Consider the following 24,287-nt stretch of genomic DNA (forward strand, 5'->3'; position numbering starts at 1 on the left):
CACCCACCCATTCCTTTATTCTGTTGTTGAACCCAATTAAGAAAGCCCCAGCAAGCTGGAGCATGCAAAAATTGCCACAAAACTCAGTTTTGCTCCTCTCCACGGAAATCTTTAGTAAAAGGCGAAAGATTTTTACATTCTGAAGAGAAGCCAGAGTATACTGTGCAAAGGCCTCCTCCTGACCTACCACCATGGCAGCAGCCCTCACTTGGCCCGGGGAGAGCACCTAGAAGTGGGTTCGTGGTTTGGTGATGGAAAAACAAAAACGGCAACAGCCCATCTTCCACAGGCTGCTCCGTTCTCAGTTCTATGCTGCTGACAGAGCATCACCTGTTCCGTTGCCCGGAAGAAGGCCATCCATGGCTACAATATGCAAATGAGGGCCTCTTCCCAGCAACCCCAGGGTTCAGTCTCCCACCGAAACCCCACCCACCCATTACTTTATTCTGTTGTTGAACCCAATTAAGGAAGCCCCAGCAAGCTGGAGCATGCAAAAATTGCCACAAAACTCAGTTTTGCTCCTCTCCACGGAAATCTTTAGTAAAAGGCGAAAGATTTTTACGTTCTGAAGAGAAGCCAGAGTATACTGGGCAAAGGCCTCCTCCTGACCTACCACCATGGCAGCAGCCCTCACTTGGCCCGGGGAGAGCACCTAGAAGTGGGTTCGTGGTTTGGTGATGGAAAAACAAAAACGGCAACAGCCCATCTTCCACAGGATGCTCCGTTCTCAGTTCTATGCTGCTGACAGAGCATCACCTGTTCCGTTGCCCGGAAGAAGGCCATCTATGGCTACAATATGCAAATGAGGGCCTTTTCCCAGGAACCCCAGGGTTCAGTCTCCCACCGAAACCCCACCCACCCATTCCTTTATTCTGTTGTTGAACCCAATTAAGAAAGCCCCAGCAAGCTGGAGCATGCAAAAATTGCCACAAAACTCAGTTTTGCTCCTCTCCACGGAAATCTTTAGTAAAAGGCGAAAGATTTTTACATTCTGAAGAGAAGCCAGAGTATACTGTGCAAAGGCCTCCTCCTGACCTACCACCATGGCAGCAGCCCTCACTTGGCCCGGGGAGAGCACCTAGAAGTGGGTTCGTGGTTTGATGATGGAAAAACAAAAACGGCAACAGCCCATCTTCCACAGGCTGCTCCGTTCTCAGTTCTATGCTGCTGACAGAGCATCACCTGTTCCGTTGCCCGGAAGAAGGCCATCCATGGCTACAATATGCAAATGAGGGCCTCTTCCCAGCAACCCCAGGGTTCAGTCTCCCACCGAAACCCCACCCACCCATTACTTTATTCTGTTGTTGAACCCAATTAAGGAAGCCCCAGCAACCTGGAGCATGCAAAAATTGCCACAAAACTCAGTTTTGCTCCTCTCCACGGAAATCTTTAGTAAAAGGCGAAAGATTTTTACATTCTGAAGAGAAGCCAGAGTATACTGTGCAAAGGCCTCCTTCTGACCTACCACCATGGCAGCAGCCCTCACTTGGCCAGGGGAGAGCACCTAGTAGTGGGTTCGTGGTTTGGTGATGGAAAAAAAAAAACGGCAACAGCCCATCTTCCACAGGATGCTCCGTTCTCAGTTCTATGCTGCTGACAGAGCATCACCTGTTCCGTTGCCCGGAAGAAGGCCATCTATGGCTACAATATGCAAATGAGGGCCTTTTCCCAGGAACCCCAGGGTTCAGTCTCCCACCGAAACCCCACCCACCCATTCCTTTATTCTGTTGTTGAACCCAATTAAGAAAGCCCCAGCAAGCTGGAGCATGCAAAAATTGCCACAAAACTCAGTTTTGCTCCTCTCCACGGAAATCTTTAGTAAAAGGCGAAAGATTTTTACATTCTGAAGAGAAGCCAGAGTATACTGTGCAAAGGCCTCCTCCTGACCTACCACCATGGCAGCAGCCCTCACTTGGCCCGGGGAGAGCACCTAGAAGTGGGTTCGTGGTTTGGTGATGGAAAAACAAAAACAGCAACAGCCCATCTTCCACAGGCTGCTCCGTTCTCAGTTCTATGCTGCTGACAGAGCATCACCTGTTCCGTTGTCCGGAAGAAGGCCATCCATGGCTACAATATGCAAATGAGGGCCTTTTCCCAGGAACCCCAGGGTTCAGTCTCCCACCGAAACCCCACCCACCCATTCCTTTATTCTGTTGTTGAACCCAATTAAGAAAGCCCCAGCAAGCTGGAGCATGCAAAAATTGCCACAAAACTCAGTTTTGCTCCTCTCCACGGAAATCTTTAGTAAAAGGCGAAAGATTTTTACATTCTGAAGAGAAGCCAGAGTATACTGTGCAAAGGCCTCCTCCTGACCTACCACCATGGCAGCAGCCCTCACTTGGCCCGGGGAGAGCACCTAGAAGTGGGTTCGTGGTTTGATGATGGAAAAACAAAAACGGCAACAGCCCATCTTCCACAGGCTGCTCCGTTCTCAGTTCTATGCTGCTGACAGAGCATCACCTGTTCCGTTGCCCGGAAGAAGGCCATCCATGGCTATAATATGCAAATGAGGGCCTCTTCCCAGCAACCCCAGGGTTCAGTCTCCCACCGAAACCCCACCCACCCATTACTTTATTCTGTTGTTGAACCCAATTAAGGAAGCCCCAGCAAGCTGAAGCATGCAAAAATTGCCACAAAACTCAGTTTTGCTCCTCTCCACGGAAATCTTTAGTAAAAGGCGAAAGATTTTTACATTCTGAAGAGAAGCCAGAGTATACTGGGCAAAGGCCTCCTCCTGACCTACCACCATGGCAGCAGCCCTCACTTGGCCCGGGGAGAGCACCTAGAAGTGGGTTCGTGGTTTGGTGATGGAAAAACAAAAACGGCAACAGCCCATCTTCCACAGGATGCTCCGTTCTCAGTTCTATGCTGCTGACAGAGCATCACCTGTTCCGTTGCCCGGAAGAAGGCCATCCATGGCTACAATATGCAAATGAGGGCCTTTTCCCAGGAACCCCAGGGTTCAGTCTCCCACCGAAACCCCACCCACCCATTCCTTTATTCTGTTGTTGAACCCAATTAAGAAAGCCCCAGCAAGCTGGAGCATGCAAAAATTGCCACAAAACTCAGTTTTGCTCCTCTCCACGGAAATCTTTAGTAAAAGGCGAAAGATTTTTACGTTCTGAAGAGAAGCCAGAATATACTGGGCAAGGGCCTCCTCCTGACCTACCACCATGGCAGCAGCCCTCACTTGGCCCGGGGACAGCACCTAGAAGTGGGTTCGTGGTTTGGTGATGGAAAAACAAAAACGGCAACAGCCCATCTTCCACAGGCTGCTCCGTTCTCAGTTCTATGCTGCTGACAGAGCATCACCTGTTCCGTTGCCCGGAAGAAGGCCATCCATGGCTACAATATGCAAATGAGGGCCTCTTCCCAGCAACCCCAGGGTTCAGTCTCCCACCGAAACCCCACCCACCCATTACTTTATTCTGTTGTTGAACCCAATTAAGGAAGCCCCAGCAAGCTGGAGCATGCAAAAATTGCCACAAAACTCAGTTTTGCTCCTCTCCACGGAAATCTTTAGTAAAAGGCGAAAGATTTTTACGTTCTGAAGAGAAGCCAGAGTATATTGGGCAAAGGCCTCCTCCTGACCTACCACCATGGCAGCAGCCCTCACTTGGCCCGGGGAGAGCACCTAGAAGTGGGTTCGTGGTTTGGTGATGGAAAAACAAAAACGGCAACAGCCCATCTTCCACAGGATGCTCCGTTCTCAGTTCTATGCTGCTGACAGAGCATCACCTGTTCCGTTGCCCGGAAGAAGGCCATCCATGGCTACAATATGCAAATGAGGGCCTCTTCCCAGCAACCCCAGGGTTCAGTCTCCCACCGAAACCCCACCCACCCATTACTTTATTTTGTTGTTGAACCCAATTAAGGAAGCCCCAGCAAGCTGGAGCATGCAAAAATTGCCACAAAACTCAGTTTTGCTCCTCTCCACGGAAATCTTTAGTAAAAGGCGAAAGATTTTTACGTTCTGAAGAGAAGCCAGAGTATATTGGGCAAAGGCCTCCTCCTGACCTACCACCATGGCAGCAGCCCTCACTTGGCCCGGGGAGAGCACCTAGAAGTGTGTTCGTGGTTTGGTGATGGAAAAACAAAAACGGCAACAGCCCATCTTCCACAGGATGCTCCGTTCTCAGTTCTATGCTGCTGACAGAGCATCACCTGTTCCGTTGCCCGGAAGAAGGCCATCCATGGCTACAATATGCAAATGAGGGCCTTTTCCCAGGAACCCCAGGGTTCAGTCTCCCACCGAAACCCCACCCACCCATTCCTTTATTCTGTTGTTGAACCCAATTAAGAAAGCCCCAGCAAGCTGGAGCATGCAAAAATTGCCACAAAACTCAGTTTTGCTCCTCTCCACGGAAATCTTTAGTAAAAGGCGAAAGATTTTTACGTTCTGAAGAGAAGCCAGAATATACTGGGCAAGGGCCTCCTCCTGACCTACCACCATGGCAGCAGCCCTCACTTGGCCCGGGGACAGCACCTAGAAGTGGGTTCGTGGTTTGGTGATGGAAAAACAAAAACGGCAACAGCCCATCTTCCACAGGCTGCTCCGTTCTCAGTTCGATGCTGCTGACAGAGCATCACCTGTTCCATTGCCCGGAAGAAGGCCATCCATGGCTACAATATGCAAATGAGGGCCTCTTCCCAGCAACCCCAGGGTTCAGTCTCCCACCGAAACCCCACCCACCCATTACATTATTCTGTTGTTGAACCCAATTAACGAAGCCCCAGCAAGCTGGAGCATGCAAAAATTGCCACAAAACTCAGTTTTGCTCCTCTCCACGGAAATCTTTAGTAAAAGGCGAAAGATTTTTACGTTCTGAAGAGAAGCCAGAGTATACTGGGCAAGGGCCTCCTCCTGACCTACCACCATGGCAGCAGCCCTCACTTGGCCCGGGGAGAGCACCTAGAAGTGGGTTCGTGGTTTGGTGATGGAAAAACAAAAACGGCAACAGCCCATCTTCCACAGGATGCTCCGTTCTCAGTTCTATGCTGCTGACAGAGCATCACCTGTTCCGTTGCCCGGAAGAAGGCCATCCATGGCTACAATATGCAAATGAGGGCCTTTTCCCAGGAACCCCAGGGTTCAGTCTCCCAACGAAACCCCACCCACCCATTCCTTTATTCTGTTGTTGAACCCAATTAAGAAAGCCCCAGCAAGCTGGAGCATGCAAAAATTGCCACAAAACTCAGTTTTGCTCCTCTCCACGGAAATCTTTAGTAAAAGGCGAAAGATTTTTACGTTCTGAAGAGAAGCCAGAGTATACTGGGCAAAGGCCTCCTCCTGACCTACCACCATGGCAGCAGCCCTCACTTGGCCCGGGGAGAGCACCTAGAAGTGGGTTCGTGGTTTGGTGATGGAAAAACAAAAACGGCAACAGCCCATCTTCCACAGGATGCTCCGTTCTCAGTTCTATGCTGCTGACAGAGCATCACCTGTTCCGTTGCCCAGAAGAAGGCCATCCATGGCTACAATATGCAAATGAGGGCCTTTTCCCAGGAACCCCAGGGTTCAGTCTCCCACCCACCCACCCATTCCTTTATTCTGTTGTTGAACCCAATTAAGAAAGCCCCAGCAAGCTGGAGCATGCAAAAATTGCCACAAAACTCAGTTTTGCTCCTCTCCACGGAAATCTTTAGTAAAAGGCGAAAGATTTTTACATTCTGAAGAGAAGCCAGAGTATACTGTGCAAAGGCCTCCTCCTGACCTACCACCATGGCAGCAGCCCTCACTTGGCCCGGGGAGAGCACCTAGAAGTGGGTTCGTGGTTTGGTGATGGAAAAACAAAAACGGCAACAGCCCATCTTCCACAGGCTGCTCCGTTCTCAGTTCTATGCTGCTGACAGAGCATCACCTGTTCCGTTGCCCGGAAGAAGGCCATCCATGGCTACAATATGCAAATGAGGGCCTCTTCCCAGCAACCCCAGGGTTCAGTCTCCCACCGAAACCCCACCCACCCATTACTTTATTCTGTTGTTGAACCCAATTAAGGAAGCCCCAGCAAGCTGGAGCATGCAAAAATTGCCACAAAACTCAGTTTTGCTCCTCTCCACGGAAATCTTTAGTAAAAGGCGAAAGATTTTTACGTTCTGAAGAGAAGCCAGAGTATACTGGGCAAAGGCCTCCTCCTGACCTACCACCATGGCAGCAGCCCTCACTTGGCCCGGGGAGAGCACCTAGAAGTGGGTTCGTGGTTTGGTGATGGAAAAACAAAAACGGCAACAGCCCATCTTCCACAGGATGCTCCGTTCTCAGTTCTATGCTGCTAACAGAGCATCACCTGTTCCGTTGCCCGGAAGAAGGCCATCCATGGCTACAATATGCAAATGAGGGCCTTTTCCCAGGAACCCCAGGGTTCAGTCTCCCACCGAAACCCCACCCACCCATTCCTTTATTCTGTTGTTGAACCCAATTAAGAAAGCCCCAGCAAGCTGGAGCATGCAAAAATTGCCACAAAACTCAGTTTTGCTCCTCTCCACGGAAATCTTTAGTAAAAGGCGAAAGATTTTTACATTCTGAAGAGAAGCCAGAGTATACTGTGCAAAGGCCTCCTCCTGACCTACCACCATGGCAGCAGCCCTCACTTGGCCCGGGGAGAGCACCTAGAAGTGGGTTCGTGGTTTGGTGATGGAAAAAAAAAAACGGCAACAGCCCATCTTCCATAGGATGCTCCGTTCTCAGTTCTATGCTGCTGACAGAGCATCACCTGTTCCGTTGCCCGGAAGAAGGCTATCTATGGCTACAATATGCAAATGAGGGCCTTTTCCCAGGAACCCCAGGGTTCAGTCTCCCACCGAAACCCCACCCACCCATTCCTTTATTCTGTTGTTGAACCCAATTAAGAAAGCCCCAGCAAGCTGGAGCATGCAAAAATTGCCACAAAACTCAGTTTTGCTCCTCTCCACGGAAATCTTTAGTAAAAGGCGAAAGATTTTTACATTCTGAAGAGAAGCCAGAGTATACTGTGCAAAGGCCTCCTCCTGACCTACCACCATGGCAGCAGCCCTCACTTGGCCCGGGGAGAGCAGCTAGAAGTGGGTTCGTGGTTTGGTGATGGAAAAACAAAAACGGCAACAGCCCATCTTCCACAGGCTGCTCCGTTCTCAGTTCTATGCTGCTGACAGAGCATCACCTGTTCCGTTGCCCGGAAGAAGGCCATCCATGGCTACAATATGCAAATGAGGGCCTCTTCCCAGCAACCCCAGGGTTCAGTCTCCCACCGAAACCCCACCCACCCATTACTTTATTCTGTTGTTGAACCCAATTAAGGAAGCCCCAGCAAGCTGGAGCATGCAAAAATTGCCACAAAACTCAGTTTTGCTCCTCTCCACGGAAATCTTTAGTAAAAGGCGAAAGATTTTTACGTTCTGAAGAGAAGCCAGAGTATACTGGGCAAAGGCCTCCTCCTGACCTACCACCATGGCAGCAGCCCTCACTTGGCCCGGGGAGAGCACCTAGAAGTGGGTTCGTGGTTTGGTGATGGAAAAACAAAAACGGCAACAGCCCATCTTCCACAGGATGCTCCGTTCTCAGTTCTATGCTGCTGACAGAGCATCACCTGTTCCGTTGCCCGGAAGAAGGCCATCCATGGCTACAATATGCAAATGAGGGCCTTTTCCCAGGAACCCCAGGGTTCAGTCTCCCACCGAAACCCCACCCACCCATTCCTTTATTCTGTTGTTGAACCCAATTAAGAAAGCCCCAGCAAGCTGGAGCATGCAAGAATTGCCACAAAACTCAGTTTTGCTCCTCTCCACGGAAATCTTTAGTAAAAGGCGAAAGATTTTTACGTTCTGAAGAGAAGCCAGAATATACTGGGCAAGGGCCTCCTCCTGACCTACCACCATGGCAGCAGCCCTCACTTGGCCCGGGGACAGCACCTAGAAGTGGGTTCGTGGTTTGGTGATGGAAAAACAAAAACGGCAACAGCCCATCTTCCACAGGCTGCTCCGTTCTCAGTTCGATGCTGCTGACAGAGCATCACCTGTTCCGTTGCCCGGAAGAAGGCCATCCATGGCTACAATATGCAAATGAGGGCCTCTTCCCCGCAACCCCAGGGTTCAGTCTCCCACCGAAACCCCACCCACCCATTACTTTATTCTGTTGTTGAACCCAATTAACGAAGCCCCAGCAAGCTGGAGCATGCAAAAATTGCCACAAAACTCAGTTTTGCTCCTCTCCACGGAAATCTTTAGTAAAAGGCGAAAGATTTTTACGTTCTGAAGAGAAGCCTGAGTATACAGAGCAAGGGCCTCCTCCTGACCTACCACCATGGCAGCAGCCCTCACTTGGCCCGGGGAGAGCAACTAGAAGTGGGTTCGTGGTTTGGTGATGGAAAAACAAAAACGGCAACAGCCCATCTTCCACAGGCTGCTTCGTTCTCAGTTCTATGCTGCTGACAGAGCATCACCTGTTCCATTGCCCGGAAGAAGGCCATCCATGGCTACAATATGCAAATGAGGGCCTCTTCCCCGCAACCCCAGGGTTCAGTCTCCCACCGAAACCCCACCCACCCATTACTTTATTCTGTTGTTGTACCCAATTAACGAAGCCCCAGCAAGCTGGAGCATGCAAAAATTGCCACAAAACTCAGTTTTGCTCCTCTCCACGGAAATCTTTAGTAAAAGGCGAAAGATTTTTACGTTCTGAAGAGAAGCCAGAGTATACTGGGCAAGGGCCTCCACCTGACCTACCACCATGGCAGCAGCCCTCACTTGGCCCGGGGAGAGCACCTAGAAGTGGGTTCGTGGTTTGGTGATGGAAAAACAAAAACGGCAACAGCCCATCTTCCACAGGATGCTCCGTTCTCAGTTCTATGCTGCTGACAGAGCATCACCTGTTCCGTTGCCCGGAAGAAGGCCATCCATGGCTACAATATGCAAATGAGGGCCTTTTCCCAGGAACCCCAGGGTTCAGTCTCCCACCGAAACCCCACCCACCCATTCCTTTATTCTGTTGTTGAACCCAATTAAGAAAGCCCCAGCAAGCTGGAGCATGCAAAAATTGCCACAAAACTCAGTTTTGCTCCTCTCCACGGAAATCTTTAGTAAAAGGCGAAAGATTTTTACATTCTGAAGAGAAGCCAGAGTATACTGTGCAAAGGCCTCCTCCTGACCTACCACCATGGCAGCAGCCCTCACTTGGCCCGGGGAGAGCACCTAGAAGTGGGTTCGTGGTTTGGTGATGGAAAAAAAAAAACGGCAACAGCCCATCTTCCATAGGATGCTCCGTTCTCAGTTCTATGCTGCTGACAGAGCATCACCTGTTCCGTTGCCCGGAAGAAGGCCATCTATGGCTACAATATGCAAATGAGGGCCTTTTCCCAGGAACCCCAGGGTTCAGTCTCCCACCGAAACCCCACCCACCCATTCCTTTATTCTGTTGTTGAACCCAATTAAGAAAGCCCCAGCAAGCTGGAGCATGCAAAAATTGCCACAAAACTCAGTTTTGCTCCTCTCCACGGAAATCTTTAGTAAAAGGCGAAAGATTTTTACATTCTGAAGAGAAGCCAGAGTATACTGTGCAAAGGCCTCCTCCTGACCTACCACCATGGCAGCAGCCCTCACTTGGCCCGGGGAGAGCACCTAGAAGTGGGTTCGTGGTTTGATGATGGAAAAACAAAAACGGCAACAGCCCATCTTCCACAGGCTGCTCCGTTCTCAGTTCTATGCTGCTGACAGAGCATCACCTGTTCCGTTGCCCGGAAGAAGGCCATCCATGGCTACAATATGCAAATGAGGGCCTCTTCCCAGCAACCCCAGGGTTCAGTCTCCCACCGAAACCCCACCCACCCATTACTTTATTCTGTTGTTGAACCCAATTAAGGAAGCCCCAGCAACCTGGAGCATGCAAAAATTGCCACAAAACTCAGTTTTGCTCCTCTCCACGGAAATCTTTAGTAAAAGGCGAAAGATTTTTACATTCTGAAGAGAAGCCAGAGTATACTGTGCAAAGGCCTCCTCCTGACCTACCACCATGGCAGCAGCCCTCACTTGGCCCGGGGAGAGCACCTAGAAGTGGGTTCGTGGTTTGGTGATGGAAAAACAAAAACAGCAACAGCCCATCTTCCACAGGCTGCTCCGTTCTCAGTTCTATGCTGCTGACAGAGCATCACCTGTTCCGTTGCCCGGAAGAAGGCCATCCATGGCTACAATATGCAAATGAGGGCCTTTTCCCAGGAACCCCAGGGTTCAGTCTCCCACCGAAACCCCACCCACCCATTCCTTTATTCTGTTGTTGAACCCAATTAAGAAAGCCCCAGCAAGCTGGAGCATGCAAAAATTGCCACAAAACTCAGTTTTGCTCCTCTCCACGGAAATCTTTAGTAAAAGGCGAAAGATTTTTACATTCTGAAGAGAAGCCAGAGTATACTGTGCAAAGGCCTCCTCCTGACCTACCACCATGGCAGCAGCCCTCACTTGGCCCGGGGAGAGCACCTAGAAGTGGGTTCGTGGTTTGATGATGGAAAAACAAAAACGGCAACAGCCCATCTTCCACAGGCTGCTCCGTTCTCAGTTCTATGCTGCTGACAGAGCATCACCTGTTCCGTTGCCCGGAAGAAGGCCATCCATGGCTATAATATGCAAATGAGGGCCTCTTCCCAGCAACCCCAGGGTTCAGTCTCCCACCAAAACCCCACCCACCCATTACTTTATTTTGTTGTTGAACCCAATTAAGGAAGCCCCAGCAAGCTGGAGCATGCAAAAATTGCCACAAAACTCAGTTTTGCTCCTCTCCACGGAAATCTTTAGTAAAAGGCGAAAGATTTTTACATTCTGAAGAGAAGCCAGAGTATACTGGGCAAAGGCCTCCTCCTGACCTACCACCATGGCAGCAGCCCTCACTTGGCCCGGGGAGAGCACCTAGAAGTGGGTTCATGGTTTGGTGATGGAAAAACAAAAACGGCAACAGCCCATCTTCCACAGGATGCTCCGTTCTCAGTTCTATGCTGCTGACAGAGCATCACCTGTTCCGTTGCCCGGAAGAAGGCCATCCATGGCTACAATATGCAAATGAGGGCCTTTTCCCAGGAACCCCAGGGTTCAGTCTCCCACCGAAACCCCACCCACCCATTCCTTTATTCTGTTGTTGAACCCAATTAAGAAAGCCCCAGCAAGCTGGAGCATGCAAAAATTGCCACAAAACTCAGTTTTGCTCCTCTCCACGGAAATCTTTAGTAAAAGGCGAAAGATTTTTACGTTCTGAAGAGAAGCCAGAATATACTGGGCAAGGGCCTCCTCCTGACCTACCACCATGGCAGCAGCCCTCACTTGGCCCGGGGACAGCACCTAGAAGTGGGTTCGTGGTTTGGTGATGGAAAAACAAAAACGGCAACAGCCCATCTTCCACAGGCTGCTCCGTTCTCAGTTCTATGCTGCTGACAGAGCATCACCTGTTCCGTTGCCCGGAAGAAGGCCATCCATGGCTACAATATGCAAATGAGGGCCTCTTCCCAGCAACCCCAGGGTTCAGTCTCCCACCGAAACCCCACCCACCCATTACTTTATTCTGTTGTTGAACCCAATTAAGGAAGCCCCAGCAAGCTGGAGCATGCAAAAATTGCCACAAAACTCAGTTTTGCTCCTCTCCACGGAAATCTTTAGTAAAAGGCGAAAGATTTTTACGTTCTGAAGAGAAGCCAGAGTATATTGGGCAAAGGCCTCCTCCTGACCTACCACCATGGCAGCAGCCCTCACTTGGCCCGGGGAGAGCACCTAGAAGTGGGTTCGTGGTTTGGTGATGGAAAAACAAAAACGGCAACAGCCCATCTTCCACAGGATGCTCCGTTCTCAGTTCTATGCTGCTGACAGAGCATCACCTGTTCCGTTGCCCAGAAGAAGGCCATCCATGGCTACAATATGCAAATGAGGGCCTCTTCCCAGCAACCCCAGGGTTCAGTCTCCCACCGAAACCCCACCCACCCATTACTTTATTCTGTTGTTGAACCCAATTAAGGAAGCCCCAGCAAGCTGGAGCATGCAAAAATTGCCACAAAACTCAGTTTTGCTCCTCTCCACGGAAATCTTTAGTAAAAGGCGAAAGATTTTTACGTTCTGAAGAGAAGCCAGAGTATATTGGGCAAAGGCCTCCTCCTGACCTACCACCATGGCAGCAGCCCTCACTTGGCCCGGGGAGAGCACCTAGAAGTGGGTTCGTGGTTTGGTGATGGAAAAACAAAAACGGCAACAGCCCATCTTCCACAGGATGCTCCGTTCTCAGTTCTATGCTGCTGACAGAGCATCACCTGTTCCGTTGCCCGGAAGAAGGCCATCCATGGCTACAATATGCAAATGAGGGCCTTTTCCCAGGAACCCCAGGGTTCAGTCTCCCACCGAAACCCCACCCACCCATTCCTTTATTCTGTTGTTGAACCCAATTAAGAAAGCCCCAGCAAGCTGGAGCATGCAAAAATTGCCACAAAACTCAGTTTTGCTCCTCTCCACGGAAATCTTTAGTAAAAGGCGAAAGATTTTTACGTTCTGAAGAGAAGCCAGAATATACTGGGCAAGGGCCTCCTCCTGACCTACCACCATGGCAGCAGCCCTCACTTGGCCCGGGGACAGCACCTAGAAGTGGGTTCGTGGTTTGGTGATGGAAAAACAAAAACGGCAACAGCCCATCTTCCACAGGCTGCTCCGTTCTCAGTTCGATGCTGCTGACAGAGCATCACCTGTTCCATTGCCCGGAAGAAGGCCATCCATGGCTACAATATGCAAATGAGGGCCTCTTCCCAGCAACCCCAGGGTTCAGTCTCCCACCGAAACCCCACCCACCCATTACATTATTCTGTTGTTGAACCCAATTAACGAAGCCCCAGCAAGCTGGAGCATGCAAAAATTGCCACAAAACTCAGTTTTGCTCCTCTCCACGGAAATCTTTAGTAAAAGGCGAAAGATTTTTACGTTCTGAAGAGAAGCCAGAGTATACTGGGCAAGGGCCTCCTCCTGACCTACCACCATGGCAGCAGCCCTCACTTGGCCCGGGGAGAGCACCTAGAAGTGGGTTCGTGGTTTGGTGATGGAAAAACAAAAACGGCAACAGCCCATCTTCCACAGGATGCTCCGTTCTCAGTTCTATGCTGCTGACAGAGCATCACCTGTTCCGTTGCCCGGAAGAAGGCCATCTATGGCTACAATATGCAAATGAGGGCCTTTTCCCAGGAACCCCAGGGTTCAGTCTCCCACCGAAACCCCACCCACCCATTCCTTTATTCTGTTGTTGAACCCAATTAAGAAAGCCCCAGCAAGCTGGAGCATGCAAAAATTGCCACAAAACTCAGTTTTGCTCCTCTCCACGGAAATCTTTAGTAAAAGACGAAAGATTTTTACATTCTGAAGAGAAGCCAGAGTATACTGTGCAAAGGCCTCCTCCTGACCTACCACCATGGCAGCAGCCCTCACTTGGCCCGGGGAGAGCACCTAGAAGTGGGTTCGTGGTTTGGTGATGGAAAAAAAAAAACGGCAACAGCCCATCTTCCATAGGATGCTCCGTTCTCAGTTCTATGCTGCTGACAGAGCATCACCTGTTCCGTTGCCCGGAAGAAGGCCATCTATGGCTACAATATGCAAATGAGGGCCTTTTCCCAGGAACCCCAGGGTTCAGTCTCCCACCGAAACCCCACCCACCCATTCCTTTATTCTGTTGTTGAACCCAATTAAGAAAGCCCCAGCAAGCTGGAGCATGCAAAAATTGCCACAAAACTCAATTTTGCTCCTCTCCACGGAAATCTTTAGTAAAAGGCGAAAGATTTTTACATTCTGAAGAGAAGCCAGAGTATACTGTGCAAAGGCCTCCTCCTGACCTACCACCATGGCAGCAGCCCTCACTTGGCCCGGGGAGAGCACCTAGAAGTGGGTTCGTGGTTTGGTGATGGAAAAAAAAAAACGGCAACAGCCCATCTTCCATAGGATGCTCCGTTCTCAGTTCTATGCTGCTGACAGAGCATCACCTGTTCCGTTGCCCGGAAGAAGGCCATCTATGGCTACAATATGCAAATGAGGGCCTTTTCCCAGGAACCCCAGGGTTCAGTCTCCCACCGAAACCCCACCCACCCATTCCTTTATTCTGTTGTTGAACCCAATTAAGAAAGCCCCAGCAAGCTGGAGCATGCAAAAATTGCCACAAAACTCAGTTTTGCTCCTCTCCACGGAAATCTTTAGTAAAAGACGAAAGATTTTTACATTCTGAAGAGAAGCCAGAGTATACTGTGCAAAGGCCTCCTCCTGACCTACCACCATGGCAGCAGCCCTCACTTGGCCCGGGGAGAGCACCTAGAAGTGGGTTCGTGGTTTGCTGATGGAAAAACAAAAACGGCAACAGCCCATCTTCCACAGGCTGCTCCGTTCTCAGTTCTATGCTGCTGACAGAGCATCACCTGTTCCGTTGCCCGGAAGAAGGCCATCCATGGCTACAATATGCAAATGAGGGCCTCTTCCCAGCAACCCCAGGGTTCAGTCTCCCACCGAAACCCCACCCACCCATTACTTTATTCTGTTGTTGAACCCAATTAAGGAAGCCCCAGCAAGCTGGAGCATGCAAAAATTGCCACAAAACTCAGTTTTGCTCCTCTCCACGGAAATCTTTAGTAAAAGGCGAAAGATTTTTACATTCTGAAGAGAAGCCAGAGTATACTGTGCAAAGGCCTCCTCCTGACCTACCACCATGGCAGCAGCCCTCACTTGGCCCGGGGAGAGCACCTAGAAGTGGGTTCGTGGTTTGGTGATGGAAAAAAAAAACGGCAACAGCCCATCTTCCATAGGATGCTCCGTTCTCAGTTCTATGCTGCTGACAGAGCATCACCTGTTCCGTTGCCCGGAAGAAGGCCATCTATGGCTACAATATGCAAATGAGGGCCTTTTCCCAGGAACCCCAGGGTTCAGTCTCCCACCGAAACCCCACCCACCCATTCCTTTATTCTGTTGTTGAACCCAATTAAGAAAGCCCCAGCAAGCTGGAGCATGCAAAAATTGCCACAAAACTCAGTTTTGCTCCTCTCCACGGAAATCTTTAGTAAAAGGCGAAAGATTTTTACGTGCTGAAGAGAAGCCAGAGTATACTGGGCAAAGGCCTCCTCCTGACCTACCACCATGGCAGCAGCCCTCACTTGGCCCGGGGAGAGCACCTAGAAGTGGGTTCGTGGTTTGGTGATGGAAAAACAAAAACGGCAACAGCCCATCTTCCACAGGATGCTCCGTTCTCAGTTCTATGCTGCTGACAGAGCATCACCTGTTCCGTTGCCCGGAAGAAGGCCATCCATGGCTACAATATGCAAATGAGGGCCTTTTCCCAGGAACCCCAGGGTTCAGTCTCCCACCGAAACCCCACCCACCCATTCCTTTATTCTGTTGTTGAACCCAATTAAGAAAGCCCCAGCAAGCTGGAGCATGCAAAAATTGCCACAAAACTCAGTTTTGCTCCTCTCCACGGAAATCTTTAGTAAAAGGCGAAAGATTTTTACGTTCTGAAGAGAAGCCAGAATATTCTGGGCAAGGGCCTCCTCCTGACCTACCACCATGGCAGCAGCCCTCACTTGGCCCGGGGACAGCACCTAGAAGTGGGTTCGTGGTTTGGTGATGGAAAAACAAAAACGGCAACAGCCCATCTTCCACAGGCTGCTCCGTTCTCAGTTCGATGCTGCTGACAGAGCATCACCTGTTCCGTTGCCCGGAAGAAGGCCATCCATGGCTACAATATGCAAATGAGGGCCTCTTCCCCGCAACCCCAGGGTTCAGTCTCCCACCGAAACCCCACCCACCCATTACTTTATTCTGTTGTTGAACCCAATTAACGAAGCCCCAGCAAGCTGGAGCATGCAAAAATTGCCACAAAACTCAGTTTTGCTCCTCTCCACGGAAATCTTTAGTAAAAGGCGAAAGATTTTTACGTTCTGAAGAGAAGCCTGAGTATACAGAGCAAGGGCCTCCTCCTGACCTACCACCATGGCAGCAGCCCTCACTTGGCCCGGGGAGAGCAACTAGAAGTGGGTTCGTGGTTTGGTGATGGAAAAACAAAAACGGCAACAGCCCATCTTCCACAGGCTGCTTCGTTCTCAGTTCTATGCTGCTGACAGAGCATCACCTGTTCCATTGCCCGGAAGAAGGCCATCCATGGCTACAATATGCAAATGAGGGCCTCTTCCCCGCAACCCCAGGGTTCAGTCTCCTACCGAAACCCCACCCACCCATTACTTTATTCTGTTGTTGAACCCAATTAACGAAGCCCCAGCAAGCTGGAGCATGCAAAAATTGCCACAAAACTCAGTTTTGCTCCTCTCCACGGAAATCTTTAGTAAAAGGCGAAAGATTTTTACGTTCTGAAGAGAAGCCAGAGTATACTGGGCAAGTGCCTCCTCCTGACCTACCACCATGGCAGCAGCCCTCACTTGGCCCGGGGAGAGCACCTAGAAGTGGGTTCGTGGTTTGGTGATGGAAAAACAAAAACGGCAACAGCCCATCTTCCACAGGATGCTCCGTTCTCAGTTCTATGCTGCTGACAGAGCATCACCTGTTCCGTTGCCCGGAAGAAGGCCATCCATGGCTACAATATGCAAATGAGGGCCTTTTCCCAGGAACCCCAGGGTTCAGTCTCCCACCGAAACCCCACCCACCCATTCCTTTATTCTGTTGTTGAACCCAATTAAGAAAGCCCCAGCAAGCTGGAGCATGCAAAAATTGCCACAAAACTCAGTTTTGCTCCTCTCCACGGAAATCTTTAGTAAAAGGCGAAAGATTTTTACATTCTGAAGAGAAGCCAGAGTATACTGTGCAAAGGCCTCCTCCTGACCTACCACCATGGCAGCAGTCCTCACTTGGCCCGGGGAGAGCACCTAGAAGTGGGTTCGTGGTTTGGTGATGGAAAAAAAAAAACGGCAACAGCCCATCTTCCACAGGATGCTCCGTTCTCAGTTCTATGCTGCTGACAGAGCATCACCTGTTCCGTTGCCCGGAAGAAGGCCATCCATGGCTACAATATGCAAATGAGGGCCTCTTCCCAGCAACCCCAGGGTTCAGTCTCCCACCGAAACCCCACCCACCCATTACTTTATTCTGTTGTTGAACCCAATTAAGGAAGCCCCAGCAAGCTGGAGCATGCAAAAATTGCCACAAAACTCAGTTTTGCTCCTCTCCACGGAAATCTTTAGTAAAAGGCGAAAGATTTTTACGTTCTGAAGAGAAGCCAGAATATTCTGGGCAAGGGCCTCCTCCTGACCTACCACCATGGCAGCAGCCCTCACTTGGCCCGGGGACAGCACCTAGAAGTGGGTTCGTGGTTTGGTGATGGAAAAACAAAAACGGCAACAGCCCATCTTCCACAGGCTGCTCCGTTCTCAGTTCGATGCTGCTGACAGAGCATCACCTGTTCCGTTGCCCGGAAGAAGGCCATCCATGGCTACAATATGCAAATGAGGGCCTCTTCCCCGCAACCCCAGGGTTCAGTCTCCCACCGAAACCCCACCCACCCATTACTTTATTCTGTTGTTGAACCCAATTAACGAAGCCCCAGCAAGCTGGAGCATGCAAAAATTGCCACAAAACTCAGTTTTGCTCCTCTCCACGGAAATCTTTAGTAAAAGGCGAAAGATTTTTACGTTCTGAAGAGAAGCCTGAGTATACAGAGCAAGGGTCTCCTCCTGACCTACCACCATGGCAGCAGCCCTCACTTGGCCCGGGGAGAGCAACTAGAAGTGGGTTCGTGGTTTGGTGATGGAAAAACAAAAACGGCAACAGCCCATCTTCCACAGGCTGCTTCGTTCTCAGTTCTATGCTGCTGACAGAGCATCACCTGTTCCATTGCCCGGAAGAAGGCCATCCATGGCTACAATATGCAAATGAGGGCCTCTTCCCCGCAACCCCAGGGTTCAGTCTCCCACCGAAACCCCACCCACCCATTACTTTATTCTGTTGTTGAACCCAATTAAGGAAGCCCCAGCAAGCTGGAGCATGCAAAAATTGCCACAAAACTCAGTTTTGCTCCTCTCCACGGAAATCTTTAGTAAAAGGCGAAAGATTTTTACGTTCTGAAGAGAAGCCAGAGTATACTGGGCAAAGGCCTCCTCCTGACCTACCACCATGGCAGCAGCCCTCACTTGGCCCGGGGAGAGCACCTAGAAGTGGGTTCGTGGTTTGGTGATGGAAAAACAAAAACGGCAACAGCCCATCTTCCACAGGATGCTCCGTTCTCAGTTCTATGCTGCTGACAGAGCATCACCTGTTCCGTTGCCCGGAAGAAGGCCATCCATGGCTACAATATGCAAATGAGGGCCTTTTCCCAGGAACCCCAGGGTTCAGTCTCCCACCGAAACCCCACCCACCCATTCCTTTATTCTGTTGTTGAACCCAATTAAGAAAGCCCCAGCAAGCTGGAGCATGCAAAAATTGCCACAAAACTCAGTTTTGCTCCTCTCCACGGAAATCTTTAGTAAAAGGTGAAAGATTTTTACATTCTGAAGAGAAGCCAGAGTATACTGTGCAAAGGCCTCCTCCTGACCTACCACCATGGCAGCAGCCCTCACTTGGCCCGGGGAGAGCACCTAGAAGTGGGTTCGTGGTTTGGTGATGGAAAAAAAAAAACGGCAACAGCCCATCTTCCATAGGATGCTCCGTTCTCAGTTCTATGCTGCTGACAGAGCATCACCTGTTCCGTTGCCCGGAAGAAGGCCATCTATGGCTACAATATGCAAATGAGGGCCTTTTCCCAGGAACCCCAGGGTTCAGTCTCCCACCGAAACCCCACCCACCCATTCCTTTATTCTGTTGTTGAACCCAATTAAAAAAGCCCCAGCAAGCTGGAGCATGCAAAAATTGCCACAAAACTCAGTTTTGCTCCTCTCCACGGAAATCTTTAGTAAAAGGCGAAAGATTTTTACATTCTGAAGAGAAGCCAGAGTATACTGTGCAAAGGCCTCCTCCTGACCTACCACCATGGCAGCAGCCCTCACTTGGCCCGGGGAGAGCACCTAGAAGTGGGTTCGTGGTTTGGTGATGGAAAAACAAAAACGGCAACAGCCCATCTTCCACAGGCTGCTCCGTTCTCAGTTCTATGCTGCTGACAGAGCATCACCTGTTCCGTTGCCCGGAAGAAGGCCATCCATGGCTACAATATGCAAATGAGGGCCTCTTCCCAGCAACCCCAGGGTTCAGTCTCCCACCGAAACCCCACCCACCCATTACTTTATTCTGTTGTTGAACCCAATTAAGGAAGCCCCAGCAAGCTGGAGCATGCAAAAATTGCCACAAAACTCAGTTTTGCTCCTCTCCACGGAAATCTTTAGTAAAAGGCGAAAGATTTTTACGTTCTGAAGAGAAGCTAGAGTATACTGGGCAAAGGCCTCCTCCTGACCTACCACCATGGCAGCAGCCCTCACTTGGCCCGGGGAGAGCACCTAGAAGTGGGTTCGTGGTTTGGTGATGGAAAAACAAAAACGGCAACAGCCCATCTTCCACAGGATGCTCCGTTCTCAGTTCTATGCTGCTGACAGAGCATCACCTGTTCCGTTGCCCAGAAGAAGGCCATCCATGGCTACAATATGCAAATGAGGGCCTTTTCCCAGGAACCCCAGGGTTCAGTCTCCCACCGAAACCCCACCCACCCATTCCTTTATTCTGTTGTTGAACCCAATTAAGAAAGCCCCAGCAAGCTGGAGCATGCAAAAATTGCCACAAAACTCAGTTTTGCTCCTCTCCACGGAAATCTTTAGTAAAAGGCGAAAGATTTTTACGTTCTGAAGAGAAGCCAGAGTATACTGTGCAAAGGCCTCCTCCTGACCTACCACCATGGCAGCAGCCCTCACTTGGCCCGGGGAGAGCACCTAGAAGTGGGTTCGTGGTTTGGTGATGGAAAAACAAAAACGGCAACAGCCCATCTTCCACAGGCTGCTCCGTTCTCAGTTCTATGCTGCTGACAGAGCATCACCTGTTCCGTTGCCCGGAAGAAGGCCATCCATGGCTACAATATGCAAATGAGGGCCTCTTCCCAGCAACCCCAGGGTTCAGTCTCCCACCGAAACCCCACCCACCCATTACTTTATTCTGTTGTTGAACCCAATTAAGGAAGCCCCAGCAAGCTGGAGCATGCAAAAATTGCCACAAAACTCAGTTTTGCTCCTCTCCACGGAAATCTTTAGTAAAAGGCGAAAGATTTTTACGTTCTGAAGAGAAGCCAGAGTATACTGGGCAAAGGCCTCCTCCTGACCTACCACCATGGCAGCAGCCCTCACTTGGCCCGGGGAGAGCACCTAGAAGTGGGTTCGTGGTTTGGTGATGGAAAAACAAAAACGGCAACAGCCCATCTTCCACAGGATGCTCCGTTCTCAGTTCTATGCTGCTGACAGAGCATCACCTGTTCCGTTGCCCGGAAGAAGGCCATCCATGGCTACAATATGCAAATGAGGGCCTTTTCCCAGGAACCCCAGGGTTCAGTCTCCCACCGAAACCCCACCCATTCCTTTATTCTGTTGTTGAACCCAATTAAGAAAGCCCCAGCAAGCTGGAGCATGCAAAAATTGCCACAAAACTCAGTTTTGCTCCTCTCCACGGAAATCTTTAGTAAAAGGCGAAAGATTTTTACATTCTGAAGAGAAGCCAGAGTATAGTGTGCAAAGGCCTCCTCCTGACCTACCACCATGGCAGCAGCCCTCACTTGGCCCGGGGAGAGCACCTAGAAGTGGGTTCGTGGTTTGGTGATGGAAAAACAAAAACGGCAACAGCCCATCTTCCACAGGCTGCTCCGTTCTCAGTTCTATGCTGCTGACAGAGCATCACCTGTTCCGTTGCCCGGAAGAAGGCCATCCATGGCTACAATATGCAAATGAGGGCCTCTTCCCAGCAACCCCAGGGTTCAGTCTCCCACCGAAACCCCACCCACCCATTACTTTATTCTGTTGTTGAACCCAATTAAGGAAGCCCCAGCAAGCTGGAGCATGCAAAAATTGCCACAAAACTCAGTTTTGCTCCTCTCCACGGAAATCTTTAGTAAAAGGCGAAAGATTTTTACGTTCTGAAGAGAAGCCAGAGTATACTGGGCAAAGGCCTCCTCCTGACCTACCACCATGGCAGCAGCCCTCACTTGGCCCGGGGAGAGCACCTAGAAGTGGGTTCGTGGTTTGGTGATGGAAAAACAAAAACGGCAACAGCCCATCTTCCACAGGATGCTCCGTTCTCAGTTCTATGCTGCTGACAGAGCATCACCTGTTCCGTTGCCCAGAAGAAGGCCATCCATGGCTACAATATGCAAATGAGGGCCTTTTCCCAGGAACCCCAGGGTTCAGTCTCCCACCGAAACCCCACCCACCCATTCCTTTATTCTGTTGTTGAACCCAATTAAGAAAGCCCCAGCAAGCTGGAGCATGCAAAAATTGCCACAAAACTCAGTTTTGCTCCTCTCCACGGAAATCTTTAGTAAAAGGCGAAAGATTTTTACATTCTGAAGAGAAGCCAGAGTATACTGTGCAAAGGCCTCCTCCTGACCTACCACCATGGCAGCAGCCCTCACTTGGCCCGGGGAGAGCACCTAGAAGAGGGTTCGTTGTTTGGTGATGGAAAAACAAAAACGGCAACAGCCCATCTTCCACAGGCTGCTCCGTTCTCAGTTCTATGCTGCTGACAGAGCATCACCTGTTCCGTTGCCCGGAAGAAGGCCATCCATGGCTACAATATGCAAATGAGGGCCTCTTCCCAGCAACCCCAGGGTTCAGTCTCCCACCGAAACCCCACCCACCCATTACTTTATTCTGTTGTTGAACCCAATTAAGGAAGCCCCAGCAAGCTGGAGCATGCAAAAATTGCCACAAAACTCAGTTTTGCTCCTCTCCACGGAAATCTTTAGTAAAAGGCGAAAGATTTTTACGTTCTGAAGGGAAGCCAGAGTATACTGGGCAAAGGCCTCCTCCTGACCTACCACCATGGCAGCAGCCCTCACTTGGCCCGGGGAGAGTACCTAGAAGTGGGTTCGTGGTTTGGTGATGGAAAAACAAAAACGGCAACAGCCCATCTTCCACAGGCTGCTCCGTTCTCAGTTCTATGCTGCTGACAGAGCATCACCTGTTCCGTTGCCCGGAAGAAGGCCATCCATGGCTACAATATGCAAATGAGGGCCTTTTCCCAGGAACCCCAGGGTTCAGTCTCCCACCGAAACCCCACCCACCCATTCCTTTATTCTGTTGTTGAACCCAATTAAGAAAGCCCCAGCAAGCTGGAGCATGCAAAAATTGCCACAAAACTCAGTTTTGCTCCTCTCCACGGAAATCTTTAGTAAAAGGCGAAAGATTTTTACGTTCTGAAGAGAAGCCAGAGTATACTGTGCAAAGGCCTCCTCCTGACCTACCACCATGGCAGCAGCCCTCACTTGGCCCGGGGAGAGCACCTAGAAGTGGGTTCGTGGTTTGGTGATGGAAAAACAAAAACGGCAACAGCCCATCTTCCACAGGCTGCTCCGTTCTCAGTTCTATGCTGCTGACAGAGCATCACCTGTTCCGTTGCCCGGAAGAAGGCCATCCATGGCTACAATATGCAAATGAGGGCCTCTTCCCAGCAACCCCAGGGTTCAGTCTCCCACCGAAACCCCACCCACCCATTCCTTTATTCTGTTGTTGAACCCAATTAAGAAAGCCCCAGCAAGCTGGAGCATGCAAAAATTGCCACAAAACTCAGTTTTGCTCCTCTCCACGGAAATCTTTAGTAAAAGGCGAAAGATTTTTACATTCTGAAGAGAAGCCAGAGTATACTGTGCAAAGGCCTCCTCCTGACCTACCACCATGGCAGCAGCCCTCACTTGGCCCGGGGAGAGCACCTAGAAGTGGGTTCGTGGTTTGGTGATGGAAAAACAAAAACGGCAACAGCCCATCTTCCACAGGCTGCTCCGTTCTCAGTTCTATGCTGCTGACCGAGCATCACCTGTTCCGTTGCCCGGAAGAAGGCCATCCATGGCTACAATATGCAAATGAGGGCCTCTTCCCAGCAACCCCAGGGTTCAGTCTCCCACCGAAACCCCACCCACCCATTACTTTATTCTGTTGTTGAACCCAATTAAGGAAGCCCCAGCAAGCTGGAGCATGCAAAAATTGCCACAAAACTCAGTTTTGCTCCTCTCCACGGAAATCTTTAGTAAAAGGCGAAAGATTTTTACGTTCTGAAGAGAAGCCAGAGTATACTGGGCAAAGGCCTCCTCCTGACCTACCACCATGGCAGCAGCCCTCACTTGGCCCGGGGAGAGCACCTAGAAGTGGGTTCGTGGTTTGGTGATGGAAAAACAAAAACGGCAACAGCCCATCTTCCACAGGATGCTCCGTTCTCAGTTCTATGCTGCTGACAGAGCATCACCTGTTCCGTTGCCCAGAAGAAGGCCATCCATGGCTACAATATGCAAATGAGGGCCTTTTCCCAGGAACCCCAGGGTTCAGTCTCCCACCGAAACCCCACCCACCCATTCCTTTATTCTGTTGTTGAACCCAATTAAGAAAGCCCCAGCAAGCTGGAGCATGCAAAAATTGCCACAAAACTCAGTTTTGCTCCTCTCCACGGAAATCTTTAGTAAAAGGCGAAAGATTTTTACATTCTGAAGAGAAGCCAGAGAATACTGTGCAAAGGCCTCCTCCTGACCTACCACCATGGCAGCAGCCCTCACTTGGCCCGGGGAGAGCACCTAGAAGTGGGTTCGTTGTTTGGTGATGGAAAAACAAAAACGGCAACAGCCCATCTTCCACAGGCTGCTCCGTTCTCAGTTCTATGCTGCTGACAGAGCATCACCTGTTCCGTTGCCCGGAAGAAGGCCATCCATGGCTACAATATGCAAATGAGGGCCTCTTCCCAGCAACCCCAGGGTTCAGTCTCCCACCGAAACCCCACCCACCCATTACTTTATTCTGTTGTTGAACCCAATTAAGGAAGCCCCAGCAAGCTGGAGCATGCAAAAATTGCCACAAAACTCAGTTTTGCTCCTCTCCACGGAAATCTTTAGTAAAAGGCGAAAGATTTTTACGTTCTGAAGGGAAGCCAGAGTATACTGGGCAAAGGCCTCCTCCTGACCTACCACCATGGCAGCAGCCCTCACTTGGCCCGGGGAGAGCACCTAGAAGTGGGTTCGTGGTTTGGTGATGGAAAAACAAAAACGGCAACAGCCCATCTTCCACAGGCTGCTCCGTTCTCAGTTCTATGCTGCTGACAGAGCATCACCTGTTCCGTTGCCCGGAAGAAGGCCATCCATGGCTACAATATGCAAATGAGGGCCTTTTCCCAGGAACCCCAGGGCTCAGTCTCCCACCGAAACCCCACCCACCCATTCCTTT

The 24,287-nt window shown here is 50.5% G+C and overlaps 57 non-coding genes across 57 annotated transcripts; all 57 read right to left on the reverse strand.

Moving 5' to 3' along the window:
* Positions 1-43: 43 nt before the first annotated feature.
* On the reverse strand, positions 44-159 carry LOC138640212 (U5 spliceosomal RNA). The gene has a single exon (XR_011313717.1). It is a non-coding gene; the product is annotated as a U5 spliceosomal RNA (small nuclear RNA).
* A 310-nt stretch (positions 160-469) lies between these two features.
* LOC138639907 (U5 spliceosomal RNA) lies at positions 470-585 on the reverse strand. The gene has a single exon (XR_011313431.1). It is a non-coding gene; the product is annotated as a U5 spliceosomal RNA (small nuclear RNA).
* Positions 586-895: 310 nt separating this feature from the next.
* Positions 896-1,011, reverse strand: LOC138640214 (U5 spliceosomal RNA). Its single transcript, XR_011313719.1, has one exon. It is a non-coding gene; the product is annotated as a U5 spliceosomal RNA (small nuclear RNA).
* A 310-nt stretch (positions 1,012-1,321) lies between these two features.
* On the reverse strand, positions 1,322-1,437 carry LOC138639219 (U5 spliceosomal RNA). Its single transcript, XR_011312812.1, has one exon. It is a non-coding gene; the product is annotated as a U5 spliceosomal RNA (small nuclear RNA).
* Positions 1,438-1,747: 310 nt separating this feature from the next.
* On the reverse strand, positions 1,748-1,863 carry LOC138640215 (U5 spliceosomal RNA). The gene has a single exon (XR_011313720.1). It is a non-coding gene; the product is annotated as a U5 spliceosomal RNA (small nuclear RNA).
* A 310-nt stretch (positions 1,864-2,173) lies between these two features.
* Positions 2,174-2,289, reverse strand: LOC138640216 (U5 spliceosomal RNA). The gene has a single exon (XR_011313721.1). It is a non-coding gene; the product is annotated as a U5 spliceosomal RNA (small nuclear RNA).
* Positions 2,290-2,599: 310 nt separating this feature from the next.
* LOC138639298 (U5 spliceosomal RNA) lies at positions 2,600-2,715 on the reverse strand. Its single transcript, XR_011312887.1, has one exon. It is a non-coding gene; the product is annotated as a U5 spliceosomal RNA (small nuclear RNA).
* Positions 2,716-3,025: 310 nt separating this feature from the next.
* LOC138639108 (U5 spliceosomal RNA) lies at positions 3,026-3,141 on the reverse strand. Its single transcript, XR_011312707.1, has one exon. It is a non-coding gene; the product is annotated as a U5 spliceosomal RNA (small nuclear RNA).
* A 310-nt stretch (positions 3,142-3,451) lies between these two features.
* LOC138639908 (U5 spliceosomal RNA) lies at positions 3,452-3,567 on the reverse strand. Its single transcript, XR_011313432.1, has one exon. It is a non-coding gene; the product is annotated as a U5 spliceosomal RNA (small nuclear RNA).
* Positions 3,568-3,877: 310 nt separating this feature from the next.
* Positions 3,878-3,993, reverse strand: LOC138639909 (U5 spliceosomal RNA). The gene has a single exon (XR_011313433.1). It is a non-coding gene; the product is annotated as a U5 spliceosomal RNA (small nuclear RNA).
* A 310-nt stretch (positions 3,994-4,303) lies between these two features.
* Positions 4,304-4,419, reverse strand: LOC138639109 (U5 spliceosomal RNA). Its single transcript, XR_011312708.1, has one exon. It is a non-coding gene; the product is annotated as a U5 spliceosomal RNA (small nuclear RNA).
* A 310-nt stretch (positions 4,420-4,729) lies between these two features.
* LOC138639910 (U5 spliceosomal RNA) lies at positions 4,730-4,845 on the reverse strand. The gene has a single exon (XR_011313434.1). It is a non-coding gene; the product is annotated as a U5 spliceosomal RNA (small nuclear RNA).
* Positions 4,846-5,155: 310 nt separating this feature from the next.
* On the reverse strand, positions 5,156-5,271 carry LOC138639911 (U5 spliceosomal RNA). Its single transcript, XR_011313435.1, has one exon. It is a non-coding gene; the product is annotated as a U5 spliceosomal RNA (small nuclear RNA).
* Positions 5,272-5,574: 303 nt separating this feature from the next.
* On the reverse strand, positions 5,575-5,690 carry LOC138640218 (U5 spliceosomal RNA). The gene has a single exon (XR_011313722.1). It is a non-coding gene; the product is annotated as a U5 spliceosomal RNA (small nuclear RNA).
* A 310-nt stretch (positions 5,691-6,000) lies between these two features.
* On the reverse strand, positions 6,001-6,116 carry LOC138639912 (U5 spliceosomal RNA). Its single transcript, XR_011313436.1, has one exon. It is a non-coding gene; the product is annotated as a U5 spliceosomal RNA (small nuclear RNA).
* Positions 6,117-6,426: 310 nt separating this feature from the next.
* On the reverse strand, positions 6,427-6,542 carry LOC138640219 (U5 spliceosomal RNA). The gene has a single exon (XR_011313723.1). It is a non-coding gene; the product is annotated as a U5 spliceosomal RNA (small nuclear RNA).
* A 310-nt stretch (positions 6,543-6,852) lies between these two features.
* LOC138640220 (U5 spliceosomal RNA) lies at positions 6,853-6,968 on the reverse strand. The gene has a single exon (XR_011313724.1). It is a non-coding gene; the product is annotated as a U5 spliceosomal RNA (small nuclear RNA).
* Positions 6,969-7,278: 310 nt separating this feature from the next.
* On the reverse strand, positions 7,279-7,394 carry LOC138639913 (U5 spliceosomal RNA). Its single transcript, XR_011313437.1, has one exon. It is a non-coding gene; the product is annotated as a U5 spliceosomal RNA (small nuclear RNA).
* Positions 7,395-7,704: 310 nt separating this feature from the next.
* Positions 7,705-7,820, reverse strand: LOC138639488 (U5 spliceosomal RNA). Its single transcript, XR_011313070.1, has one exon. It is a non-coding gene; the product is annotated as a U5 spliceosomal RNA (small nuclear RNA).
* A 310-nt stretch (positions 7,821-8,130) lies between these two features.
* On the reverse strand, positions 8,131-8,246 carry LOC138640036 (U5 spliceosomal RNA). The gene has a single exon (XR_011313557.1). It is a non-coding gene; the product is annotated as a U5 spliceosomal RNA (small nuclear RNA).
* A 310-nt stretch (positions 8,247-8,556) lies between these two features.
* On the reverse strand, positions 8,557-8,672 carry LOC138639914 (U5 spliceosomal RNA). Its single transcript, XR_011313438.1, has one exon. It is a non-coding gene; the product is annotated as a U5 spliceosomal RNA (small nuclear RNA).
* A 310-nt stretch (positions 8,673-8,982) lies between these two features.
* LOC138640221 (U5 spliceosomal RNA) lies at positions 8,983-9,098 on the reverse strand. Its single transcript, XR_011313725.1, has one exon. It is a non-coding gene; the product is annotated as a U5 spliceosomal RNA (small nuclear RNA).
* A 310-nt stretch (positions 9,099-9,408) lies between these two features.
* Positions 9,409-9,524, reverse strand: LOC138640222 (U5 spliceosomal RNA). The gene has a single exon (XR_011313726.1). It is a non-coding gene; the product is annotated as a U5 spliceosomal RNA (small nuclear RNA).
* A 310-nt stretch (positions 9,525-9,834) lies between these two features.
* Positions 9,835-9,950, reverse strand: LOC138639220 (U5 spliceosomal RNA). The gene has a single exon (XR_011312813.1). It is a non-coding gene; the product is annotated as a U5 spliceosomal RNA (small nuclear RNA).
* Positions 9,951-10,260: 310 nt separating this feature from the next.
* LOC138640223 (U5 spliceosomal RNA) lies at positions 10,261-10,376 on the reverse strand. Its single transcript, XR_011313727.1, has one exon. It is a non-coding gene; the product is annotated as a U5 spliceosomal RNA (small nuclear RNA).
* Positions 10,377-10,686: 310 nt separating this feature from the next.
* Positions 10,687-10,802, reverse strand: LOC138640224 (U5 spliceosomal RNA). Its single transcript, XR_011313728.1, has one exon. It is a non-coding gene; the product is annotated as a U5 spliceosomal RNA (small nuclear RNA).
* Positions 10,803-11,112: 310 nt separating this feature from the next.
* Positions 11,113-11,228, reverse strand: LOC138639110 (U5 spliceosomal RNA). Its single transcript, XR_011312709.1, has one exon. It is a non-coding gene; the product is annotated as a U5 spliceosomal RNA (small nuclear RNA).
* Positions 11,229-11,538: 310 nt separating this feature from the next.
* Positions 11,539-11,654, reverse strand: LOC138639915 (U5 spliceosomal RNA). Its single transcript, XR_011313439.1, has one exon. It is a non-coding gene; the product is annotated as a U5 spliceosomal RNA (small nuclear RNA).
* A 310-nt stretch (positions 11,655-11,964) lies between these two features.
* Positions 11,965-12,080, reverse strand: LOC138639916 (U5 spliceosomal RNA). The gene has a single exon (XR_011313440.1). It is a non-coding gene; the product is annotated as a U5 spliceosomal RNA (small nuclear RNA).
* Positions 12,081-12,390: 310 nt separating this feature from the next.
* LOC138639111 (U5 spliceosomal RNA) lies at positions 12,391-12,506 on the reverse strand. Its single transcript, XR_011312710.1, has one exon. It is a non-coding gene; the product is annotated as a U5 spliceosomal RNA (small nuclear RNA).
* A 310-nt stretch (positions 12,507-12,816) lies between these two features.
* LOC138639917 (U5 spliceosomal RNA) lies at positions 12,817-12,932 on the reverse strand. Its single transcript, XR_011313441.1, has one exon. It is a non-coding gene; the product is annotated as a U5 spliceosomal RNA (small nuclear RNA).
* A 310-nt stretch (positions 12,933-13,242) lies between these two features.
* Positions 13,243-13,358, reverse strand: LOC138639508 (U5 spliceosomal RNA). The gene has a single exon (XR_011313089.1). It is a non-coding gene; the product is annotated as a U5 spliceosomal RNA (small nuclear RNA).
* Positions 13,359-13,668: 310 nt separating this feature from the next.
* LOC138640090 (U5 spliceosomal RNA) lies at positions 13,669-13,784 on the reverse strand. Its single transcript, XR_011313610.1, has one exon. It is a non-coding gene; the product is annotated as a U5 spliceosomal RNA (small nuclear RNA).
* Positions 13,785-14,094: 310 nt separating this feature from the next.
* On the reverse strand, positions 14,095-14,210 carry LOC138639509 (U5 spliceosomal RNA). The gene has a single exon (XR_011313090.1). It is a non-coding gene; the product is annotated as a U5 spliceosomal RNA (small nuclear RNA).
* A 310-nt stretch (positions 14,211-14,520) lies between these two features.
* Positions 14,521-14,636, reverse strand: LOC138640226 (U5 spliceosomal RNA). The gene has a single exon (XR_011313729.1). It is a non-coding gene; the product is annotated as a U5 spliceosomal RNA (small nuclear RNA).
* A 309-nt stretch (positions 14,637-14,945) lies between these two features.
* On the reverse strand, positions 14,946-15,061 carry LOC138640086 (U5 spliceosomal RNA). The gene has a single exon (XR_011313606.1). It is a non-coding gene; the product is annotated as a U5 spliceosomal RNA (small nuclear RNA).
* Positions 15,062-15,371: 310 nt separating this feature from the next.
* Positions 15,372-15,487, reverse strand: LOC138639112 (U5 spliceosomal RNA). Its single transcript, XR_011312711.1, has one exon. It is a non-coding gene; the product is annotated as a U5 spliceosomal RNA (small nuclear RNA).
* A 310-nt stretch (positions 15,488-15,797) lies between these two features.
* LOC138640037 (U5 spliceosomal RNA) lies at positions 15,798-15,913 on the reverse strand. Its single transcript, XR_011313558.1, has one exon. It is a non-coding gene; the product is annotated as a U5 spliceosomal RNA (small nuclear RNA).
* A 310-nt stretch (positions 15,914-16,223) lies between these two features.
* On the reverse strand, positions 16,224-16,339 carry LOC138639918 (U5 spliceosomal RNA). Its single transcript, XR_011313442.1, has one exon. It is a non-coding gene; the product is annotated as a U5 spliceosomal RNA (small nuclear RNA).
* Positions 16,340-16,649: 310 nt separating this feature from the next.
* On the reverse strand, positions 16,650-16,765 carry LOC138640227 (U5 spliceosomal RNA). Its single transcript, XR_011313730.1, has one exon. It is a non-coding gene; the product is annotated as a U5 spliceosomal RNA (small nuclear RNA).
* A 310-nt stretch (positions 16,766-17,075) lies between these two features.
* Positions 17,076-17,191, reverse strand: LOC138639114 (U5 spliceosomal RNA). The gene has a single exon (XR_011312713.1). It is a non-coding gene; the product is annotated as a U5 spliceosomal RNA (small nuclear RNA).
* Positions 17,192-17,501: 310 nt separating this feature from the next.
* LOC138640038 (U5 spliceosomal RNA) lies at positions 17,502-17,617 on the reverse strand. Its single transcript, XR_011313559.1, has one exon. It is a non-coding gene; the product is annotated as a U5 spliceosomal RNA (small nuclear RNA).
* A 310-nt stretch (positions 17,618-17,927) lies between these two features.
* Positions 17,928-18,043, reverse strand: LOC138639919 (U5 spliceosomal RNA). The gene has a single exon (XR_011313443.1). It is a non-coding gene; the product is annotated as a U5 spliceosomal RNA (small nuclear RNA).
* A 310-nt stretch (positions 18,044-18,353) lies between these two features.
* LOC138639562 (U5 spliceosomal RNA) lies at positions 18,354-18,469 on the reverse strand. Its single transcript, XR_011313140.1, has one exon. It is a non-coding gene; the product is annotated as a U5 spliceosomal RNA (small nuclear RNA).
* Positions 18,470-18,779: 310 nt separating this feature from the next.
* On the reverse strand, positions 18,780-18,895 carry LOC138640228 (U5 spliceosomal RNA). Its single transcript, XR_011313731.1, has one exon. It is a non-coding gene; the product is annotated as a U5 spliceosomal RNA (small nuclear RNA).
* A 310-nt stretch (positions 18,896-19,205) lies between these two features.
* LOC138639003 (U5 spliceosomal RNA) lies at positions 19,206-19,321 on the reverse strand. The gene has a single exon (XR_011312606.1). It is a non-coding gene; the product is annotated as a U5 spliceosomal RNA (small nuclear RNA).
* A 310-nt stretch (positions 19,322-19,631) lies between these two features.
* On the reverse strand, positions 19,632-19,747 carry LOC138639920 (U5 spliceosomal RNA). The gene has a single exon (XR_011313444.1). It is a non-coding gene; the product is annotated as a U5 spliceosomal RNA (small nuclear RNA).
* A 310-nt stretch (positions 19,748-20,057) lies between these two features.
* On the reverse strand, positions 20,058-20,173 carry LOC138639921 (U5 spliceosomal RNA). Its single transcript, XR_011313445.1, has one exon. It is a non-coding gene; the product is annotated as a U5 spliceosomal RNA (small nuclear RNA).
* Positions 20,174-20,479: 306 nt separating this feature from the next.
* On the reverse strand, positions 20,480-20,595 carry LOC138640229 (U5 spliceosomal RNA). The gene has a single exon (XR_011313732.1). It is a non-coding gene; the product is annotated as a U5 spliceosomal RNA (small nuclear RNA).
* Positions 20,596-20,905: 310 nt separating this feature from the next.
* LOC138639922 (U5 spliceosomal RNA) lies at positions 20,906-21,021 on the reverse strand. Its single transcript, XR_011313446.1, has one exon. It is a non-coding gene; the product is annotated as a U5 spliceosomal RNA (small nuclear RNA).
* Positions 21,022-21,331: 310 nt separating this feature from the next.
* LOC138640230 (U5 spliceosomal RNA) lies at positions 21,332-21,447 on the reverse strand. The gene has a single exon (XR_011313733.1). It is a non-coding gene; the product is annotated as a U5 spliceosomal RNA (small nuclear RNA).
* Positions 21,448-21,757: 310 nt separating this feature from the next.
* Positions 21,758-21,873, reverse strand: LOC138639248 (U5 spliceosomal RNA). The gene has a single exon (XR_011312839.1). It is a non-coding gene; the product is annotated as a U5 spliceosomal RNA (small nuclear RNA).
* Positions 21,874-22,183: 310 nt separating this feature from the next.
* On the reverse strand, positions 22,184-22,299 carry LOC138639923 (U5 spliceosomal RNA). The gene has a single exon (XR_011313447.1). It is a non-coding gene; the product is annotated as a U5 spliceosomal RNA (small nuclear RNA).
* Positions 22,300-22,609: 310 nt separating this feature from the next.
* On the reverse strand, positions 22,610-22,725 carry LOC138640231 (U5 spliceosomal RNA). Its single transcript, XR_011313734.1, has one exon. It is a non-coding gene; the product is annotated as a U5 spliceosomal RNA (small nuclear RNA).
* Positions 22,726-23,035: 310 nt separating this feature from the next.
* LOC138639924 (U5 spliceosomal RNA) lies at positions 23,036-23,151 on the reverse strand. The gene has a single exon (XR_011313448.1). It is a non-coding gene; the product is annotated as a U5 spliceosomal RNA (small nuclear RNA).
* Positions 23,152-23,461: 310 nt separating this feature from the next.
* On the reverse strand, positions 23,462-23,577 carry LOC138639417 (U5 spliceosomal RNA). The gene has a single exon (XR_011313002.1). It is a non-coding gene; the product is annotated as a U5 spliceosomal RNA (small nuclear RNA).
* A 310-nt stretch (positions 23,578-23,887) lies between these two features.
* On the reverse strand, positions 23,888-24,003 carry LOC138639249 (U5 spliceosomal RNA). Its single transcript, XR_011312840.1, has one exon. It is a non-coding gene; the product is annotated as a U5 spliceosomal RNA (small nuclear RNA).
* Between the last annotated feature and the right edge of the window lie 284 nt (positions 24,004-24,287).

Source organism: Ranitomeya imitator, chromosome 5, assembly GCF_032444005.1.
Source record: "Ranitomeya imitator isolate aRanImi1 chromosome 5, aRanImi1.pri, whole genome shotgun sequence".
Taxonomy (NCBI): domain Eukaryota; kingdom Metazoa; phylum Chordata; class Amphibia; order Anura; family Dendrobatidae; genus Ranitomeya; species Ranitomeya imitator.